This window comes from Saccopteryx bilineata, chromosome 3 (assembly GCF_036850765.1).
Source record: "Saccopteryx bilineata isolate mSacBil1 chromosome 3, mSacBil1_pri_phased_curated, whole genome shotgun sequence".
Taxonomy (NCBI): Eukaryota; Metazoa; Chordata; class Mammalia; order Chiroptera; family Emballonuridae; genus Saccopteryx; species Saccopteryx bilineata.
The window spans coordinates 261,003,714-261,025,780 of record NC_089492.1 but is presented as its reverse complement, the minus strand read 5'-3'; the positions used below and the strand labels follow the sequence as shown (position 1 = coordinate 261,025,780).

Below are 22,067 nucleotides of genomic sequence, written 5' to 3'. Positions count from 1 at the left end.
CTCTCTCTTTTTTTCTTGGTGAGTCTGGTTAAAAGTTCATCAATTTTGGTTACCTTTTCAAAGAACCATCTCTTGGTTTCATTGATCTTCTGTATTGCATTTTTTTTTTTGCCTTTATGTCATTTATTTCTGCTCTGATCTTTATTATTTCTTTCCTTTACTTCCTCCAGGCTTTACTTGCTGTTCTTTTTCTAGTTTTTTTTAGGTGCAGGGTTGAGTTGTTAATTTGAGCTTTTTCTTGCGTCTTAAAATATGCCTGTAACGCTATGAACTTCCCTCACAGGACTGCTTTTGCTGTGTCCCATAGATTCTGAGTTGTTGTATGTTCATTTTCATTTGTTTCAAGGAAGTTTTTGATTTCTTTCTTGATCTCATTGTTAACGTATTCATTATTTAATAGTATGCTATTTAGTAAAGTGTTTGAATGTTTTTCAGTTTTTCCATTGTAGTTGATTTCTAGTTTCTTGCTGTAGTGATCAGAGAAGGTGCTTGATATGATTTCAATCTTCTTAAATTTATTAAGACTTGTTTTGTGTCCTAACATGTGGTCTATCCTAGAGAATGTACCATGAACACTTGAAAAGAATGTATACTCTGCTGTTTTGGGGTGAAAGGTTCTGAAGATATCTATTAAATTCAGTTGATCTAGTGTGTCATTTAAGGTTGCTGTTTCTTTGTTAATTTTCTGTCTGGAGGTTCCATCCATTGATGTTAGTGGGGCATTAAAATTCCCTACAATTATAGTATCGCCCTTTTTGTCCATCAAAATCGGTTTTAGATATTTAGGTGCTCCACATTAGGCGCATATGTATTTATAATAGTTATATCTTCCTGTTGTAATCTTCCTTTTATCATTATGTAGTGACCTTTATCTCTTACTCTATAGCCTTTGTTTTAAAGTTTATTTTGTCAGATATTAGTATTGCTACCCCAGCTTTTTTTTCCTTTCTGTTTGTGTGAAATATTTTTTTCCATCCCTTTACTCTCAGTCTATGTGTATCTTTTGTTTTGAAGTGGGTATCTTGTAGACAACATATGTACAGGTCCTGTTTTCTTTTTATTTATTTATTTTTTTTATTTTTATTTTTTACAGAGACAGAGAGTGAGTCAGAGAGAGGGATAGACAGGGACAGACAGGAATGGAGAGAGATGAGAAGCATCAATCATTTTCACTGCACGTTGCAACACCTTAGTTGTTCACTGATTGCTTTCTCATATGTGCCTTGACCGCGGGCCTTCAGCAGACCGAGTAACCCCTTGCTGGAGCCAGCAACCTTGGGTTCAAGCTGGTGGGCTTTTCCTCAAACCAGATGAGCCCGCACTCAAGCTGGCGACCTCGAGGTCTTGAACCCGGGTCCTCTGCATCCCAGTCTGACACTCTATCCCCTGAGCCACCGCCTGGTCAGGCTATGTACGGGTCCTGTTTTCTTATCCATGCAGCTACCCTATGTCTTTTGATTGGAGCATTTAATCCATTTACATTTAAGGTTATTATTGATATGTAGTTCTTTATTGCCATTTTTTTCTTTAAATCTATAATCCTCTGTTTCTCAATTTCTTTTTTCCTTTGCTCTTTTTACAGCAAGCCCCTTAACATTTCCTGTAGTACTGATTTGGTTGTAATGAATTCCTTGAGGTTTTTTTGTCTGGGAAGTTTTTTATTTCTCCTTCAATTTTAAATGATAATCTTGCTGGATAAAGAAGTCTTGATTGGCCCTGGCTGGGTAGCCTGGCTGGTTGGAGCATCATCCCAGAGCATGGAGATTGCTGGTTCAATTCCCCAGTAAAGGCACATACAGGAGCAGCCTGATGTTCCTGTACTTCTCTCTCAAAAATAAAAAACGGTGACTCAATCTTCTAAAGAGACACAGTATACTCAAATATTTACAAACAGAATGTTATGGCTATGATCTACTTTAAAAAAAAAAAGAAGTCTTGATTATAGGCTCTTGTTTTGCATTACTTTAAATATTTCTTGCCATTCCCTTCTGGTCTTAAGTATTTCTGTTGAAAAGTCAGATATCATCCTTATGGGGGCTCCTCTACAGGTAATTGATTTCTTTTATCTTGCTTTTAGTATTTTTTCTTTATCTCTTAACTTTGTTGTTTTAATTATGATGTGTCTTGATGTAGGCCTCACTGGGTTTCTCTTTACCAAGACTCTTTGTGCTTCTTGAACTTGTGTGACTTTTGTCTTCATCAATTTAGGAAAGTTTTCAGCTATGATTTCTTCAAACAGGTTCTCTCTCCCTTGTTCTTTCTCTTCTTCAGGAACCCCTATGATGCAGATGTTATTTCTCTTCATATTGTCACAGAGTTCTCTTATAGTTTCCTCAGATTTTTTGAGCTTCTTTTCTTTTGCTGCTCTGTTTCTGTGGTTTTATTTATCTTGTCCTCTAATTTGCTGATTCAATCCTCTACTTCATCCAGCCTGCTGTTGATTCCTTCTGGTGTAGTCTTCATTTCTGATATTGTAATTGTCATTTCTGATCAATTCATTTTTATGATTTCAGTGTCCTTTTTGATGCTTGCAATTTCTTTATTTAGGTGCTCATTAAGTGAGTCTATTGTAGCTCTGAGATCCTTAAACATCCTAACAGTCATTATATTAAACTCTGCATCTGGTAATTTGATTACTTCCATCTCATTCAGTTCTTTTTCTGGGGATTTATCTTGTTGATTCATATGGATTATATTCCTCTGTCTTCCCATTTTTTCTGTGTGTGCTTTGCAAGCTTGTTAGGGTTGTGGGTCTGAGGTTGGTATATGGAATGCGGCTTCTCCTCCAGGTCTTTATCCCTAAGCCTCTGCTGGTTGCTCCGATTTTAATTCTCCTTAACTAGTAGAGCTTAAAAATCTTAATTTCCCTGCTGTTTGTTGGCTGAGCCCAGCAGGGAGCTTCTGTGTTCAGGACAGGGGTAGTGGGCGTATCTTGTTCTTTGGCCCCAGTTGAAACTCCATCCAGGAATGCGGTCGGTGTGACCTCTGAGAACCAGAAGGTGTGGTCTACCCAGTTACTCTCCAAGGGCAGTGCGTTCTCTGTATCAGAAGGGAGGATGTAGCTCAGGTCTCCTCAGCAACCTGAGTCACTGCCCTCCCCTTTACTTCTTCCTTTCCAAACAGCCTTTTGAGCTGATTGGAGCTGGAAAGCTTTTTTGAGATGGGTCAACTGGCTCCATGCTAGGCTTGTGCTAGCTGGAGGGAGCCACCCACCCCAGCTATGGCCACCTTGGCACTGGAGAATGACTTAGCTCAGGTGTTCTTCTCCCCATCACTGTTTGTGTTCTGGTGCCTCGATCTCCCCACTCTCCTCATGCAAGACCAGTCCTCTCAGCCCTTCTCGCCCCCGGAGACCCAGGCAAGTGGATGTGATATTTTCCATGCTGGCTCTTTAAGGCTGCAACTTCTTTGCCAGCTATTTCCCAGACAGAAATCCCACTCTTCTCCCCATTCAATGCTGTCAGGCTGTCTTCTCCAGTCTCTGGATTTCTAGGTTGGGGCTCTGATCCTGGGACTGAGGACCCCTGCCTCTCAGGGTCTCTCTCCTCGCAATGAGAAACCCTCTGGACCTTCAGCCTCCCCTTGCTCCTGGGAGCAGGGGAGCCCCCACTGCATACACGCACTTCCTACCAGGCTCGGTGTGGTTTCTTCTGTGCTCTTTGGTTTTCGAATCCTGTTCTTTTAGTCCAAAGTTGGTTTTTCAAAATGATTGTTCTTAATTTGTAATCCAGTTTGGTTCTGGGAAGTGGCAGTCTGTGTGTCTGCCTACTCCGCTACCATCTTGGAATTCTTTAAAAATGACTTTTTTTGTTAAAGAATAATATGCATAATGAAAAGTACACAAATTATATGTATGAAACTCAGTGAAATTCTATTGTACAATATGTCTTCAAACCAATAGAGATCAGTACTAGCACCTGAAGTACTCCTTTTGCATCCTCTCCCAGTCATTATTCTACCCAAGAGTAAACACTGTCTTGACTTTTATCATTGTAGATTAGTTCTGCCTATTTTGAGTATTATCTAAATAAAATATATCACATGTACTCTCTTTTATGTCTACTTCCTTCCACTCAACATTTTATTTGTGAGATTCATCCATGGTGCTCCTATTAGGTATCTTTATCTTCACTACTTGATTTAAAGCAGTGGTCCCCAACCCCCTAGCCACGGTACCGGTCCATGGGCCATTTGGTACCGGTCTGCAGAGAAAGAATAAATAACTTACATTATTTCCGTTTTATTTATATTTAAGTCTGAACAATGTTTTATTTTTTAAAAATGACCTGATTCCCTCTGTTACATCCATCTAAGACTCACTCTTGACACTTGTCTTGGTCACGTGATACATTTATCTGCCCCACCCTAAAGGCCAGTCTGAAAATATTTTCTGACATTAAACCGGTCCGTGGCCCAAAAAAAGGTTGGGGACCACTGATTTAAAGCACCCAACAATTCTGGCATTTCCCATTCAGGTGAAAAAGAAAGCTGAGGTTCTGAAATTAAAGAAGATTCAGGCATCCAAGGTCACATGGCTACTAAATGCAAAGGCTAAAATGAAAGATTGTCTCATTTCAAAGTCCACACTCTTTTAGGTTCCATTATGCTTGCCTCCTATAGAGTTTAAAAACAAGTCAATCCCTCCCCTAGTTTACTTATTATAGGCCATATATGTGTATATGCAAATGTAAGAAAGTATTATTAGCATTAAAAAGGAGCTACCTAGGGCAATGGTTTTTAAACCTTTTTTTTTTTTAATTTTTTTAAAATTCATTTTAGAGAGGAGAGAGAAAGGGAGAGAGAGAGACCGAGAGGGAGAGAGAGAGGAGAGAGAGAGAGAGAGAGAGAGAGAAGGTGGGAGGAGCTGGAAGCATCAACTCCCATATGTGCCTTGACCAGGCAAGCCCAGGGTTTTGAACCGGCGACCTCAGCATTTCCAGGTTGACGTTTTATCCACTGTGCCACCACAGGTCAGGCTTCAAACCTTTTTTGATTGTGATCCACAACCTTGAATCTAGGTGTTTTTTTCAATATATACTCCTGTAAAACTTTATATTCCATAAAAAATATGTATTAAAAACAGGCTTGTGGGAAAAGTAAAGTTAGAAATAGACTACTAAAAGCCAATGGAACTTTGTATCCTCTACACACACGCTAACACACACATACAACCATAGGGGTCTGGGTCATTAAAAAAAGGTTAAATTAGGTTCAACAAACTAAATTAAAAAGAAGCAAGGGTATAATCCATTTTAAAATAATTTCCAGCCTGACCAGGTGGTGGCGCAGTGGATAGAGCATCAGACTGGGATGCAGAGGACCCAGGTTTGAGACCCCGAGTTTGCCAGCTTGAGCACGGGCTCATCTGGTTTGAGCAAAGCTCACCAGCTTGGACCCAAGGTCACTGGCTCGAGCAAGGGGTCACTTGGTCTGCTGAAGGCCTGCGGTCAAGGCACATATGAGAAAGCAATCAATGAACTAAGGTGTTGCAACGAAAAATTGATGATTGATGCTTCTCATCTCTCTCCGTTCTTGTCTGTCTGTCCCTGTCTATCCTTCTCTCTGACTCTCTCTCTGTCTCTGTAAAAAAAAAAAAAAAAAAGGCCCTGGCCAATTGGCTCAGCGGTAGAGCTTCGGCCTGGCGTGTGGGAGACCCAGGTTCGATTCCTGGCCAGGGCACATAGGAGAAGCGCCCATTTGCTTCTCTACCCCCCCTTCCTCTCTGTCTCTCTTCCCCTCCCACAGCCAAGGCTCCATTGAAGCAAAGATGGCCCGGGCGCTGGGGATGGCTCCTTGGCCTCTGCCCCAGGTGCTAGAGTGGCTCTGGTCATGGCAGAGCGACGCCCCGGAGGGGCAGAGCATCGCCCCCTGGTGGGCAGAGCGTCGCCCCTGGTGGGCGTGTCGGGTGGATCCCAGTCGGGCGCATGCGGGAGTCTGTCTGACTGTCTCTCCCTGTTTCCAGCTTCAGAAAAATACAAAAAGAAAAAAAAAATTCCAACTAAAATGATTTTTAAAATAAAGTTTTCATGTCTAATGAATAAGACAAACCTGTAGCTAACCAGAACATTAAGCTTCTAAAGGTGACTTATTTCCCCAAGGTTTCCTAGAGTGAAGATTTAAATGCATGTCACCATTTGCAAACACAGGCCACTTAGAAACTTTTCATGGTAATAAAATTAAAATCTGAGGTCAGATTGATATGGCTTTGGGGGCCCATAAGAGACTGTTAACCCATTTACCACTTTTTATCTGTTTACACTATCTAAGCAGACCTTCGAAACATGTCTATGCTACATGGTATCAGAGATCTCAAGATCAACTTTATTCTATTAGAGTTTAATAGGATAGACTCTTGTAGAGGAAATACCTCCTTAGACATAAAGCCCTGAAACTAGATTAAATCCTCTCCTGCTTAGTCCATGGAGACATGTGGGACAATTATGTTTCTATGTACCAAGAAACGGAGTGGTAACTTAGACCTAAACTTGGCCTAGATAATTCTTTGTTGCTGAGCAGTCACTTTTTTAGTGCTTCAAATTCTTCACCTGAAAATAAGGAGGTTAGAACTCTAGTGCCTTTCCAGGCAAATTCCATATTTACTACAAACTAGCTGAATGCCTGTTTCCTCATCATCCACCTCTACAAGTGTCTGACTTTATAGTTTCATAGAAAATCCTGTTGTTACCAAAATAAGGAAAATTATATCTGCTGTCTTCCTGAAAAGCTACTGAGGCAAATTACCCTGACACTCATTTCTAGTTGGGAGACTGAGACTATCTCTTTCTTCACTGTAACAATAAGGCTAGAGATTACAAAGGGGTTTCCAGTGAAATGTCTCACTCATGTGAAGTTAAAACAATACATCCATCTAAGGAAAGGGATCACTTCTCTAGAAAACTGACTTGACTGAGAAGGTACAGAATAATCTTTAACTGGTATTAAGCTAAGGCATATCATAGATTAAAAAAAATCACTTGGGGGTAATACAGAAAGAATATATAATAAGCATTCTAAACAGCTAAGGCAGAAAAGTGGTACCATTTGCTGCAAGTTGATCAGTATTTACTAGGAGTCTTTCTATTAACTCTTGAGAATAATGCCTCTTTAAACAAGTCAGAAAACTTCTGTATGTAACCACAGAAGGAGTAGTAACCAAGAGGTATGAGAAGGAAGAAAAAATATGTCCAGTTTCACTTCAGATACAAACTGTATGGTTGCTTAGCTTTTTGAAATATTTTTTTTTTAATCCCAGAAACTTAGCTTTTAGGACAAAAAATACTCTCTCAACTTCCTCAGCTTTTGACCCAGTAATTTATCCCTTAATTTAAATCTTCTTTAATACTCCTCATTTTAAATCTCTGGGGTTTATCAGACCAGAATTAGTGATAGACTTTTTGGAGAATTTTATACGGTAGTACTAGTTCAGAGAACTTCAGATCTTTATTTCATCAAAATCACTGATAGGTGCCTAACCTGTGCAATACTCTTTACTATAGAACAGTGATTCATAACTTTCTTTCCATCCTGATGTATCTGAAGAATACAGCCCTGGCCGGTTGGCTCAGCGGTAGAGCGTCGGCCTAGCGTGCGGAGGACCCGGGTTCGATTCCCGGCCAGGGCACACAGGAGAAGCGCCCATTTGCTTCTCCACCCCTCCGCCGCGCTTTCCTCTCTGTCTCTCTCGTCCCCTCCCGCAGCCAAGGCTCCATTGGAGCAAAGATGGCCCGGGCGCTGGGGATGGCTCTGTGGCCTCTGCCCCAGGCGCTAGAGTGGCTCTGGTCGCAACATGGCGACGCCCAGGATGGGCAGAGCATCGCCCCCTGGTGGGCAGAGCGTCGCCCCTGGTGGGCGTGCCATGTGGATCCCGGTCGGGCGCATGCGGGAGTCTGTCTGGCTGTCTCTCCCTGTTTCCAGCTTCAGAAAAATAAAAAAAAAAAAAAAAAAAAAAAAAAAAGAATACAAGACACTTTATCAGTGAGGGCAAGCTCATTAAAGGCATTGATTTTCAGCAAGAGGTAGGATTAGCTTGATGAGAAGGGAGGCTCCACTGGGTGAAGGATTTTTGGAATCTCCAGGGGTATTTGTATAATTAGGAAAAGCACCTCCTCCAGTCCACATGCTTCTTCCATTGCCTGCCCTTCCCCCAACCTAATGCCCTATAGCAGTGTCCTCTGATAGAAATATAATTTGAGCCATGTATGTCTAAGTTTTCTAGTAAGTCACATTTTAAAAAGGTGAAAATTATTTTAATTAACGATATATTAAAATACTATTTCAGCCAGTAATCGTTATAAAAATCAATGAAAATACTTTACATTCTTTTTAAAATTGTCTTCAAAATCTGGTTTGTATTTGCAATTATAGTTTATCTCAATTCAGAAGCTAAATTTTTATTAGAAATACTTTACCTATATTCAAATTTCATTAAATTTACAGTGGGAAATGATTCATATACTAAGGTTTCCAAAACATACTTAAAATTTTTCCAATAATTACTATCAAAGATCAGTTTTAAAATTTAATTAAAATTAAATAAGATTTACAATTTAGTACTCAGTCACACTAAACACATGCTATATTGTTAGCCAATCCACATCTAGAGGAAATAAAAAATAAAATTAAATATTAAGTACTTACTATGTGCCAAGCACTGTTCTAAGCACTTTATTTGTACTAAATTGCTCAATCTCACAACCCAGTAAGATAGGTACTATTATTATCTTCATATCATTGGTGAGGAAACTGATGCAAAGAGATATCTTACAGTTTTCCCAGTTACAAGTTAGCGTATTGGTAATTGGTGGATTCAAGCAAGGTAACTGGGTCCATTTCTTGTTTCTAAAGCTTAGGATTCTTCCAGAAAAATTGGGCTATTTAGTATGTCTTAGGAGTAAACACAATCTTTTGACTAGGTGTGCTTAGACTCTCTCAGCATTGTCTGATTTTCTCCATTATATGTCCCTATCTTAATTATACATTAATGTAAATTAGATCACATTGTTCTCCTGCTTAAAATCTTCCCAAGGCCCCCCACATGATCTGAGAGCCCTGCCTCTATCAACTTTTCTCCTACCACTCTCACTCATTTTGCTCTAGCCAGGCTGGCCTTCTCTGCTCCTGATGCAGGCCAAGCTACTTACCTGCTACTTTAGGGACTTTACACTACCTGGAGTGTTCCACCCCATATTCATATGGTTGGCTTCTTATCATTGAGGTCTCAGCTTAAATGCCATCTTCTCAGAGAACTCTTCCTTGACCACTCAATCTAGAGCAGTCACCCAGACTCATCATAACACTCTTAATTCTCCACAGCCATGGTGTTAGCACTATTTAATATTTTCCTTGTCTCTTTATTTGTCTACTCCACTGGGGCCTTGTCAGTGTTATTTATTCAGCACTATATCCCAGAACTTAGAGTCCTGGTATAGAGGCATTCAGTAAGTATTTTTGAATGAAATGAATGAAGACTAATCCTTAAGAAAAAAAGGAATACAATTCAAAAAGTACATGACCAGAGAGCACAGTGACTACTTTCTGAATTTAAAGAATAATATTTTAGATGGTTTATAATTTAAATTCAGATTATTTTTGAGTGAGAAAATTTATGGAAAACCTCTTAAAATAAAACAAAACAAGCTGGAGCCTTTAGGATCTATAAGTCACTCCCAAAGGACCATTACATAAAAGATAATGAGAAGATGAAAGGAGTTGAGAGACATAATCATGAAAATATTTGGCTTTTCAGACTTTTCTGAATGTAGTCCTCACTGCTTATTAAGGAATTCCATATAACATAAGGCAAATTCTATCTGATTAAAACTCACTTATAAGATAGTGATGCACTGTCTTTTTAAAAAATATGAGATTTAAAAAATACCCAGCTATGCCTGACTGGTGGTAGCAGGGTGGATAGGGTGTCAACCTGGAATGATGAGGTCCCAGGTTTGAAACCCTGAGGTTGCCAGCTAGAGCATGGGCTCATCGGGCTTGAGCACAGGGTCGCCTGTTTGAGTGTGGGATCACTGACATAATCCAATGGTAGCTGGCTTGAGCCCAAAGGTCACTGGCTTGAGCAAGTGGTCAGTTTGAGGCCCACAGTCAAGGCATATATGAAAAATAATCAATGAACAACTATAGTGACACAACTATGAGTTGATACTTTTCATCTCTTCTCCCCTCCTGTCTCTCTCTCACAAAAGAAGAAAAAAAATACCCAACTACTGAGCAGAATTTCTGTAATATATAATCTAAATAGAGCTATATAATGGAGAAATTGCTAAGAGCCTCTAACCAAACACAGGCAAAGAATATTATTTACTCTTAGGGGATATTAAATAGATCAATTGACATGGGGGAAAAAAAAAACAAACCCAAGCTAAGAAACAAGAAATGGGAGTTGGTAGAAAGTACTGAGATACCTGCACTTTTAATACCTGAGCTAGCTAGCATCTCACTCCAATCAAAGCTTCTAGCTACACATTGTTTGCCACTAGGCACAAAACGTACAATATTATTTTTTGTTAATTTTTTTTTTTTTTGTATTTTTCTGAAGCTGGAAACTGGGAGGCAGTCAGACTCCCGCATGCGCCCAACTGGGATCCACCCAGTATGCCCACCAGGGGGCGATGCTCTGCCCATCTGGGGCATCGCTCTGTTGCAACCAGAGCCATTCTAGTGCCTGAGGCAGAGGCCATAGAGCCATCCTCAGCGCCCGGGCCAACTTTGCTCCAATAGAGCCTTGGCTGCGGGAGGGGAAGAGAGAGACAGAGAGGAAGGAGAGGGGGAGGGGTGGAGAAGCAGATGGGTGCTTCTCCTGTGTGCCCTGGCCGGGAATCAAACACGGACTCCTGCACGCCAGGCGGATGCTCTACCACTGAGCCAATCGGCCAGGGCCCTTTTTGGTTAATTTTAAAGAATACTTTAAAAGGGGAAAAAGAAAAGAAAGACATTGAAAAAAGATTACTGGCATTCTTGGGAAAATGCAATGGGATGAGTTAAGGTTAGAAATGAAAGGACAGGAGCACAGTTAGTACAGAGAGACCCAAATAATGAATCACCTAGTAAATAAAATTCTTCATAGGAACAAAGCAATGTAAGTAGAAAAACTATAATTTAATTACAAATATTTGAAATGTATTTGCACTCTTGGCCTCCAAATTAGTTTAAACCTCTTTCAGAAAAGTCTTAAAAAATCACCAGAGAAATTTCAATACAGCTGGGTAGCTAGAGGGATACATAAATAAATATGTAATGGTAAAATTTAGGTGGTGAACATAAGATTTTTCATGGCAAAATCATTTTAATTTTGTTGTATGTTTAAAAATTATCACAAGTGAAAAAAAGAAAAACAACTAAAATATATCAGAGAAGCTGCTGTCTCAAAGCTTAACATTGGGCAACAACGAAAAGGTGGATAGGCTAGAGCAAAGTAACTAAAGGAAAGATCAAACATTGTTACTTCATATGATTTTTCATAACATCCAGTAAGAGATTACTACTATTCCCATTTCACTAATGAGGAAACTTCAGTTAGTTTAGAGAGTTAGTAGACAGGTGGTTGTACTGGGATTTAAAAACAATCTAGGTCATATTCTTTGCAGTATACTATGTTGTTACTTGCTTGCACAAAACTTAATCAATAGCCTTCTGATTGGTCTCCTCTACTTCCATTCCACCATGTGTATGGCAACCAGAGTAATCCTTCTAAAATAAAAAGTCAATTATGTTGCCTCTGTTTAAAATCCTTCAATTGATTCATGTAGTCCAGTGGTAGTCAACCTGGTCCCTACTGCCCACTGGTGGGCGTTCCAGCTTTCATGGTGGGAGGTAGCAGAGCAACCAAAGTATAAATAAAAAGATAGATTTAACTATAGTAAGTTGTTTTATAAAGATTTATTCTGCCAAACTTAGTGAAAACCCAACATAAAGTACTTGGTTAGTAATTATTATTATATGCTTTAACTTGCTGTTACTCTGCTTTATAAATTTTATAAAGTAAAGTTACTTCCCTACTTTATACATCACCATTACTGTGGAATTGGTGGGTGGTCAGAAAATTTTACTACTAACAGAGATACAAAAGTGTGCGGTAGGTATAAAAAGGTTGACTACCCCTGATGTAGGCTATAGTCAGTGGTTCTCAAAGTGTGTGCCAGGACACAGTGGTGCACCCTAGAAGATTTCTAGGTGCACTCTATGATATCCCAGAGAAATATGTGCCTGTTGGGGACCAAAAAACCAACAGGGTTTTTGGAGTTTAGATTTTTTGGGGACAGAGGTATGGGGAATTGGCTGTAAGCTGACAGTCTTCCCAACCCCTCACCTCACTTGCCTGATTAGGTTGCAAAAGGCTGTTAAGCTTTGGTGCTAGATTGTTTACACTACCCCCCATGTTCCCTGGAAAGACTAGAGGCAAGTTTCTTCTATCCTTTGGTGTAAAGTTAAGATGATATGTATGGTGGGGGTTTTCTGCACTTGGTAAAATTCTTGGGTTGCCTTGGAAACATGATCAAAGATCTCACTGATTTGCTAATGGCCCACTTTGCCCTATAAATAAAGCAAGATGCAGTTTTTGGGTGTGCTTTGTTCTTGCCAGCAGCAATTACAGGGCCCTCCCAACCCTGTATTTTCTCAATTCCATGTATTTCTTAATTCCACACCGTTTCCACTCGGGACTTGGAATTACTAGCTGCGCTGGTTCACAGCATGTGCCCAGATATAAAAATAAAATAGTAACTCTATTATACCATTTCATTATGGAAATACTGCTCTTTTTGTTAATACATCATTATTATATTTATTATTAACACATCATTATATTACTTTTAGATAAATACACCTAAATGGATAGATTTCTCAAAAAGAAGTGTGATATTGAAGAATTCAATTCTGGAAGTGAGCAAAAGTTAAGTGTAAATAAAATAGGACTTGAAGGTTGACGGGCAGAATTTATAGCATTTTCCATCACTTAACACTGAACAATACAATTGGATTAGAAACCCATTCATGGAAGATTCAAGTGATTTTGGTTTAACATTAACAGAAGAAGAAGATCTGGCAGCTTTATTCACTGATCGTGGATTGGTGATTAAACATAAGGAATTGTCTCTTGAAGCTTTTGGATTTCTATAAAAGAAAAATAGGTGGCAATATCTAAAAAAGCTTTGAACATTTTACTACAATTTTCAACATCCTATTTATGTGAATTAGGATTTTCTACCCTCAACACAATTAAGAGTAAAGAGAGGGAAATTCTTCAATGTATTGATAAGGAAATGAGAGTTTGCCTTTCAAATATATGGCCAAACATTGAAGAAATCACTAGGACACATCAGGCTCATGTTGCTCATAAACACAAGAATGAAAAAACAGCCTGACCTGTGGTGGCACAGTGGATAAAGTGTTGACCTGGAAATGCTGAGGTCGCCGGTTCGAAACCCTGGGCTTGCCTGGTCAAGGCACATATGGGAGTTGATGCTTCCAGCTCCTCCCCACCTTCTCTCTCTGTCTCTCTCTCCTCTCTCTCTCCCTCTCTGTCTCTCTTCCTTTCTCTCTCCTCTCTAAAATGAATAAAAATAAATAAATAAATAAATAAATAAATAAAAATAAAGAATGAAAAAACACATTTGCGCTGGGATCTACCCCTTTTTTACGAATTCTAAAAAAGCATAACTCAAAAAATATAACACAAAAATGTTTTTTAATGTCAGAATAAATTTAATTTTGTCACATTTATTTTGTTTAATTATCATAAAAGCACACTTGGACTTTATATTTTCTTTCTTTAATATTTGACTTAATTATTATAACATATTTCTCAGAAGTGTGTATCTCATGCGCCTACAATTATTTGCAGGATTTTAAATGTGCCCCAACTTCAAAAAGTTTGAGAACCACTGCCTTAAGTTATTTTAAATGATCTAGTCCCTCAACTCATCTACAATGAAGACCCTTTTCCCATTACACATTCAATTTGCCAACTTACAATTCATCCTTCAAAATTTAACTGAGAAATCAATGTATCTCGCCTGACCAGGCGGTGGCACAGTGGATGGAGCGTCAGATTGGGATGCGGAGGACCCAGGTTCAAGACCCCGAGGTTGCCAGTTTGAACACAGGCTCATCTTGCTTGAGCAAAAAGCTCGCCAGCTTGGACCCAAGGTCGCTGGCTCGAGCAAGGGGTTACTCGGTCTGCTGAAGGCCCGCGGTCAAGGTACATATGAGAAAACAATCAATGAACAACTAAGGTGTCACAACGAAAAACTAATGATTGATGCTTCTCATCTCTCTCCATTCCTGTCTGTCTGTCTCTGTCTATCCTTCTCTCTGACTCTCTCTCTGTCCCTGTAAAAAAAAACAAACAAAAAAAACAACAATGTATCTCTACTTCCTCAGCCTTCTTAGCACTTTCCCTAATCACTTCTTCTGTGCTATGTTGATATCTGGTTCATACTTATAGCATTAAATACTGTATTACAATTATTTGTTTATATACCTCAATTATTTGTTTGTATACCTCTATGCCTATTTGACAGTGAAGCCCAAAGGGAGATCTTACTGATCTTTACACCCCTAGGGTCTAATACATTGCCTGACAATAATAGGCATCAGATACATGTTTGTTGAGTTGAATTCAAATACACTCAATTAGAAAGTACAAAAGTGTTAAAAATGGATTTCTAGTTTGCAAAATATGAAATGTTTCAAAGGGAGGAAAAGCCTGAAATCCTTTAACTGAACTGTGTATAATAATGACAGTTTCCCTGAAGTTCTCTGCTAGCACTCTGTGTCCCAGCTGGGCCTCCAGAAGGTTCATTACTTTCATATTACCAATGTGGCAATTTATTAATGAGCTCAGTGCAAGCAAGACAAATTGAAATGACAGCCCCAGCAACTAACATCTTTTATTTATCACTAGAGCTAGTCTCTCACTAGCAGTGCCATAGATAAAACAATATTTATAGAGTATCTTCTAAGAAATCTGCAAACACTGTGACTGGCACTAAGGGGAATTTTAAAAAGTACAGGTTCTCCTTAGGATAGGCAAAGAATGTGTTCTTAAAAATAACTCAAAACTGAAAATCACAAGCCCTGGCTGGTTGGCTCAGCGGTTGAGCGTCGGCCTAGCGTGCGGTTCGATTCCCGGCCAGGGCACACAGGAGAAGCGCCCATTTGCTTCTCCACCCCTCCGCCGCGCCTTCCTCTCTGTCTCTCTCTTCCCCTCTTGCAGCCGAGGCTCCATTGGAGCAAAGATGGCCCAGGCGCTGGGGATGGCTCTGTGGCCTCTGCCCCAGGCGCTAGAGTGGCTCTGGTCGCAACATGGTGATGCCCAGGATGGGCAGAGCATCGCCCCCTGGTGGGTGTGCCGGGTGGATCCCGGTCGGGCACATGCGGGAGTCTGTCTGACTGTCTCTCCCTGTTTCCAGCTTCAGAAAAAAAAAAAAAAAAATGAAAAAAAACCCAAAAAACTGAAAATCACAGATGTCTATTAGAAGTAATGATAAAGGACTCATTATGTAATTCATCATTTATGGGTCAACTGCCTATCCAAAGGCTAATTGAAATGCCACCTAAGCTCTTCTTATTTGATCTGGATTGAGGTAGGTGTTACAACATATGCCCGAGAAGGAAACCAAGAACTAGTTCTAGGCATTCTAGCTGAAGAAAGGTCTATAAAATTAAAGCCACTACCCCTCCAAAAGTTTAAAGGCTCCTTGGTACCAAAGATTTAAGGCTGCTCTCCTGTGATAAAGCCAAATCATAAGCTGTTGATATAACAAAAGTAAACTTTACAGTGCAATTAGACACAAATACGGTTTTAAAGAAGAAATAAAAATGGCAGGAATCCTATAGATACAGAAAGATACCACATATACTCACCTACTTCACTAATGACTGCAGTACCTGCAGATAACATTTGTTTTGGCTTCTTAAGTCTTCCATAACAAAGTACCATATACTGGATGAATAAACACAGAAATGCATCTTCTCATAGTTCTAGAGGCTAGAAATCTGAAACAAATGTGTTGCAGGGTCATGCTCTCTCTGAAACCTGCAGAAAATCCTCCTTTGCCTCTTTTAGCTTCTGGTAGCCCCAAGAAACAAATCCAATTTTGGTACTGATGAGAGTACAGTGCTGCCCTAATAAAAACTTAAAAATGAGGAAGTATCTTTGGAACTGGAGAATAAGTAGAGGATTGATAGAGAAAACCTAGATTGCCTTGAAGAGATGGTAGACAAAAATATGATTATTAAAGATTCTTCTAAGTGAGGCCTTAGAAGAAAATGTTAAACATATTATTTGACACTGGTGGAAAGACATCTTGTTATAGTGGCAGAAAACTTGTCTGAATTATGTTCAGCCATCGGATGAACTTGCAAGTGATGAACTTAGATATTTAGTTGAGATTTCAAAGCAAACTATTAAAATTGTGTCCTACTTTTCCCTTGGTGCTTATAGTACAATATGAGAAGAGATTAACTGAAAAATAAACTGTTAAAGGAATCAGCACTTGATGATTCAGAAAATTCTCTGCCTATTCAGAGAGTGTGCTCTGGAAACAGGGCCAAGGGTGTGGCTGGACAATCATTTGCCTCACTCGTGGATACAATCAACCACTGCAAAAATCAGAAATATAGATAAAGCTATATATACATGGTTACCCAGGAAAGATTGATGGAGGACCCTCTTGTCTGATGGTTTGGACCCCATGAATTACATGGGAAACTAATAAAGTTTTTGAGAATTTCATACCAGCAGAAGTGCTTCCAGCGTGAACTCAAGGGAAGAGAGAGGAAACAAAATGAAGGGAAAATAACGCCAAGGGCAGCACCACAGATGTAGATGACTGGGCCAACAGGATCCTCTTGGGGTAAAAGGGTGGGGCTGCCCCAGCAGGCCAGAGGACAGAGCATCCAGCCACAGAGGATTACCGCAAGCCTTGAGATGGAATAGAATTTGCCCCACTGGGTGGTGAATTTGTCTTAGACTAGCAACCTTTTATTCTTTCCATTTTCTTCCTTTCCTAATGAAAATACCTTTACTATGCTTTACATACTATTGCACCTTTCAAGCATATAAGCTGTTTTCTGAGTTTCATAGGTCCACAGATAAGAGTATTTTTCCTAGTATACCGGAGTGCCACCCATGCCTGATTTAGATGATTCAGAAGATGAGATTTTTTGTGTTGATTATATTTCTATGAGGTTCTGGATCTAAAGTTGATGCTGAATGGGTTAAGACTTTGGGGAATGTTGGAATGGAGTGAATAACTGTTATGGGTTGAATTGTGTTCCCCAAATTGTGTACTCCTGGTACTTGTGAATGTCCCAGGGAGTGATGTGCCCTGATTCCATGAAGAGAGAGGAGGTGGAAACTTTGGGTTCGGGATGCTCCCAGACTTTACCCTATGTGTCTCTTCATTTGGACATTCCTGATTTGTATCCTTTATAATAAACCTGAAATCATAAGTATGGCACTTTCCTGAGTTCTGTGAGTTGTGCTAGTGAATTACTGAACCTGGGCGGGGGGGGGGGGGGTGTCACAGGAATCCTTCAGATTTGTAGTTGGGCTATTATCATTAAATGTTCTATAAGCAATAACAGGGATGAATCTTGAGATATTATGCTAAGCGAAACAAGCCAGTCATAAAAGAATACTGTAGGATTTCCACTTACATCAGGTACTTGAAAGTAGTCAAAATGTATAGCCTGTCATAGACGCAGAAAGTAAAATGGTAGTTTACAGGGGTTGGAGAAAGGCAGAAATAGGGAGTTATTGTTAATGAGTACAGAGTTTCAGTTTCGCAACATGAAAAAAGTTCTGGAGATGGATGGTGATGATGGTTGCACAATGATGTGAATATACTTAATGCCACTAAACTGTGCACTTAAAATGGTAAATTTGGCTAAGTATAATTTACTACAATTTTAAAACTAATTATTTAAAAAATTTCTATAAACTACATTAAGATCAACAGGAAGCATATGAAGAATTCAAGTTAGTATAATTATAACTTCAAATTTAAAAAAATTAACACAAAAAATGGATTAAGGGTGAGCCAGAACAGTTGTAGGCAGAGCAGTTAAGACGCAACTACAGTAATTCAAGGAGAGGATAGACGCTTGATAGTAATGAAGATTCATTCATTCATTAAACAAATACTTAATGAATACCATTATATGCCAAGCACTGTGATAGATGTTATAAATATAAGATTAGTGAGATCTTCCCCTCAATAGAACTTGTAAACAAATAATTTTGTGATTAAGTGATAAAACAATAATAAACAGTGACTGTAGAAGAGCATCAGGGAGGCCTCTGGGGAGATGATTTCTAAGCTGAGAAAGAACTAACAGAGTCAGGAAAAGGCTTTCCCAGGCAGACGGAACAACAGCATGTGCAACAGTCTCAAAGACAAAAAAGAGCTTCACATATTTGAGAAACAAGAAGGGAGCCAGTGTGACTAAAATTTAGCTAGGGGATGGTGGCACTATTTGAGATTGGTTAAGAAAGTAGGCCCCACATCATGCAGACCATAAGTAAAAATATTATTTGCATCTTCAGTGCAATGGAAAGCCACTAAAGGATTTTAGGTATAAAGATGATCTGTGGCAACTCATGGGGTGGTGGGGAGTAGGTGCAAGGAGTAGAAGCATAAAAACCACTTAGAGGGTTAATACACTGGTCAAAGAACTATGGTGGTCTAGGCTAGAAACAGTTAAATGGTGATGGGTCAGGGTGAAAAGATTCATTAGATATTTAGGATACAGCCCTGGCCGATTAGCTCAGTTGGTTAAGAGTATTGTCCTGAAACAACAAGGTTGCGGGTTCTATCTGGTCAAGGCACACACAGGAAGCATCAAATGAATGTATGACCGAGTGGAACACCAAATAATGTGTCCTCTTCCCCCTCCTCTCTCTCTCTCTTAAAAACAACAACAACAACAAAAACTAAGCCCTGGCCAGATAGCTCTGTTAGTTGGAGCATCAGCCCAGGGTGCAGAGGTTGCTGTTTGGATTCCCAGGTCAGGGCACACACAAGAGCAGCTCGATGTTTCTGCCTCTTTCTCCCTGCCTTTCTCTCTCTAACAAAATAAAAAAATAAATTAGGATACAGTCCTAATGAGTAACAGGCATGAACTGAAAAAATCATTTCAGACATGAGTGCCACTTTTTAGGCGTGGGCAAACAGATGAATTAGGAAATCATTCACTAAAATAGGCAACAATGGGCAAGCATCCAAAATCACTTAGAGAAGGTTTACAAAAAATAATTATTAAGAATTTAAAAAAATTTTATTTTTTAAGACTTTATTCATTTTAAAGAGAAGGAAAGTGAGAGAGAGAAAGAGAAAGGAGGAGCAGGAAGCATCAACTCCCATATGTGGCAGGGTTTCGAAACCGGCAACCTCAGAATTTATTGATTTGAGAGAGAGAGAGAGAGAGATTAATTTGTTGTTCTTATTCATTGGTTGATTCTTGTATGTGCCCTGACCTACAAACCTACACCTTGGTGTATCAGGATGATGTTCCAACCAACTGGGCTACCTGGCTGTGGCTACCTACAGAATTTTTAAAAAATATTAATTCTGTCCTGACCTGTGGTGGCACAGTGGATAGAGCATTAACCCAGACACTGGGGCCACTGGTCAAAGCCCCAGGCTTGTGGGTTTGCCTGGTCAAGGCACAGACGAGAAGAAACTATGAATTGATGCTTCCCACTTCCTCCCCCATTTCTCTCTCTCTTTCTCTCTCCTCTCTCTAAAATGAATAAAATATTTAAAAATTAATTTTTCTGTTCCATTCTTTTGGAGATCATAATTTTTTTCTATACATTAGCGTTTTAATAAAAAATAAATCTTCACATATTCAGCAAGGTTTAGGAATCTTTGCTGTAAACAAAGTTAACCAAAGTGGGCTTATATTGCTTATAACTGAAAGAACTCTTATGACACAGAAATTGGTACAGGAAGAGAGGTGGAATAGACGTGTCCCTAAATTGTAGAATTGACTGTATCAAGGTTGGGCACAGAACACTGCAGACCTCTAGCTCATGCTGAGAAGCTGGCCATCTTTATATGGTGTGAGAAAGCTTATCAAACTGTGGTGTTGAGGTACACTGCAAAAAGAGACTTGGTAGGGAAAACACAGGATGTAATGTGTACTGCCTTGACAAATGGCCTTCAATCAGTTTCTATTAAAAAAAGAAGAAGAAGAAGAAGCCTGACCTGTGGTGGCGCAGTGGATAAAGCGTCGACCTGGAATGCTGAGGTTGCCGGTTCAAAACCCTAGGCTTGCCTGGTCAAGGCACATATGAGAGTTGATGCTTCCTGCTCCTCCCTCCCCCTTCTCTCTCTCTCTCTCTCTTTCACTCTCTCTCCTCTCTAAAAATTAATAAAAAGTAAAAAAATAATAATAATAATTAAAAAAAATCTTAAAAAAGAAAAAAGAAAATGCTTAATATGAAATGGAAGATGTTGGGCAGATAAAATATATTATGCTCACTTTGTTAAAGATGGCGCTGCCCATGTGGAGGCCTGTCGCCCAGGTGATATTAATGTGTGTTGGGGGTGGGTTGTTGGCAGGCAGGATCCTTGTATCCTGGGGCTTGGTTTTAGGACTAAGCCTTTCCCACCCTTTTTTTTCTCCCACCTTTTTTGATGTGGGGTGGTGCACTCTCATGAGGAATCCCATTATGCCTCAGATAAGTGACTTTGTATCAGAGACTTCCTTATCTATATACTAGATTAAAGGTTTTGATTTCTACACTATAAAATAGGGGCAGACAGGGAGCTTGCTCTCTCGGTTCCTGAGATTAGCATTAGAGAGAGCAGAGAGCAGAGAAAGGCCACGTGGAGGCCAGGAGAAGCAGCCAAGATGGTGGAGTGCTGAGGGAGAAGCCAGTTTGTGCAGTTTATGCAGGGAGAAGGAAGGAGATGGGAAACAGAGGTGAATAAGTCTGGTGAGCTAGAAATCTTTAATTCTAGGAAACTCAGATAAGTCAGTAGCTTTGTGAGCACTGAATGAGTGGGTTTTGGAGCCCAGTGTGTGTTTTTACTTACCCGCCAGGTGCAAGCTAGGATTAAAGATAATGGTCCACCAGTCTATGGCTCCATTATTTCATTACCATCTGCCCGAATCCAATGGGAACCTGCATGTGAATGGCTACGATGGCGGCTCCTGACCTTATAGAAGAGATATTCAAAATATTTAACAACCTATAAGATTATACCAGTGTATAATGGAGAATAATCAGTCCCAAGTTAAACTGGTCAATCTGAAAGCAATGAGAAGAAAATAGGCTTTTCTAAAAAAAAAAAAAAAAAAAAAGTTTCATTCTGCCTAAAGCCTGCAGAGGAGTTGTAAAACTACCCACGGCTAAAAATGGTACAAAGTAAAGGCAGAAAGGCAGGATCTACAACCAACTATGGATAAGAATGAGATATAAGAGAGTCCTGATTTCCTTAGGGTCCTCCCAAGCACCTCTGATATGCATTCCTTGTCTGATAAAGCTAGGATACAATCCAAAAGCAAGGAGCAGATTATTAATACTGTCCTACCCCCAGGCCCTATTTCAAATTAAGTGAGCCAATAAATTCCTTTTTTTGACCACAATCTATTTATGTTGGGTTTCTGCCCTTTGCAACAAAAGTGTTAGTACACTAATAGTATCTGAAAACTAGAGCCCTGCTTTTTTCAAAAAGATCAATAGGGACAGTACCTCAAATTTCTGAAACAGAAGTTTCAGGTCAAGGTATGTTATTTCTTTTTTATTTTTAAAAATTTTTATTCCTGCCTGACCGGGCGGTGGCGCGGTGGATAGAGCATCAGACTGGGATGCGGAGAACCCAGGTTCGAGACTCTGAGGTCCCCAGCTTGAGTGTGGGCTCATCTGCTTTGAGCAAAGCTCACCAGCTTGAGCCCAAGGTCACTGGCTCTAGCAAGGGGTCACTTAGTCTGCTGTAGCCACCCTCCATCCCCCTACCCCGGTCAAGGTACATATAAGAAAGTAATCAACGAACAACTAAGGTGCCGCAACGAAGAACTGATGCTTCTCATCTCTCTCC

General features: G+C 39.7%; 1 protein-coding gene across 4 annotated transcripts in view; it reads right to left on the bottom strand.

Moving 5' to 3' along the window:
* The window catches only part of SCMH1 (Scm polycomb group protein homolog 1), a 167,455-nt gene that overhangs the window by 120,947 nt on the left and 24,441 nt on the right, over positions 1-22,067 (bottom strand). The window contains exon 1 of one of the 4 annotated variants that reach the window (XM_066269490.1): positions 21,063-21,081. The exons of the other annotated variants lie outside the window; for them this stretch is intronic. The gene's annotated coding sequence lies outside the window, so the exon portion shown is untranslated. Of the gene's footprint in view, positions 1-21,062; positions 21,082-22,067 lie in introns of those variants that run through there. 4 annotated transcript variants of the gene reach the window in all.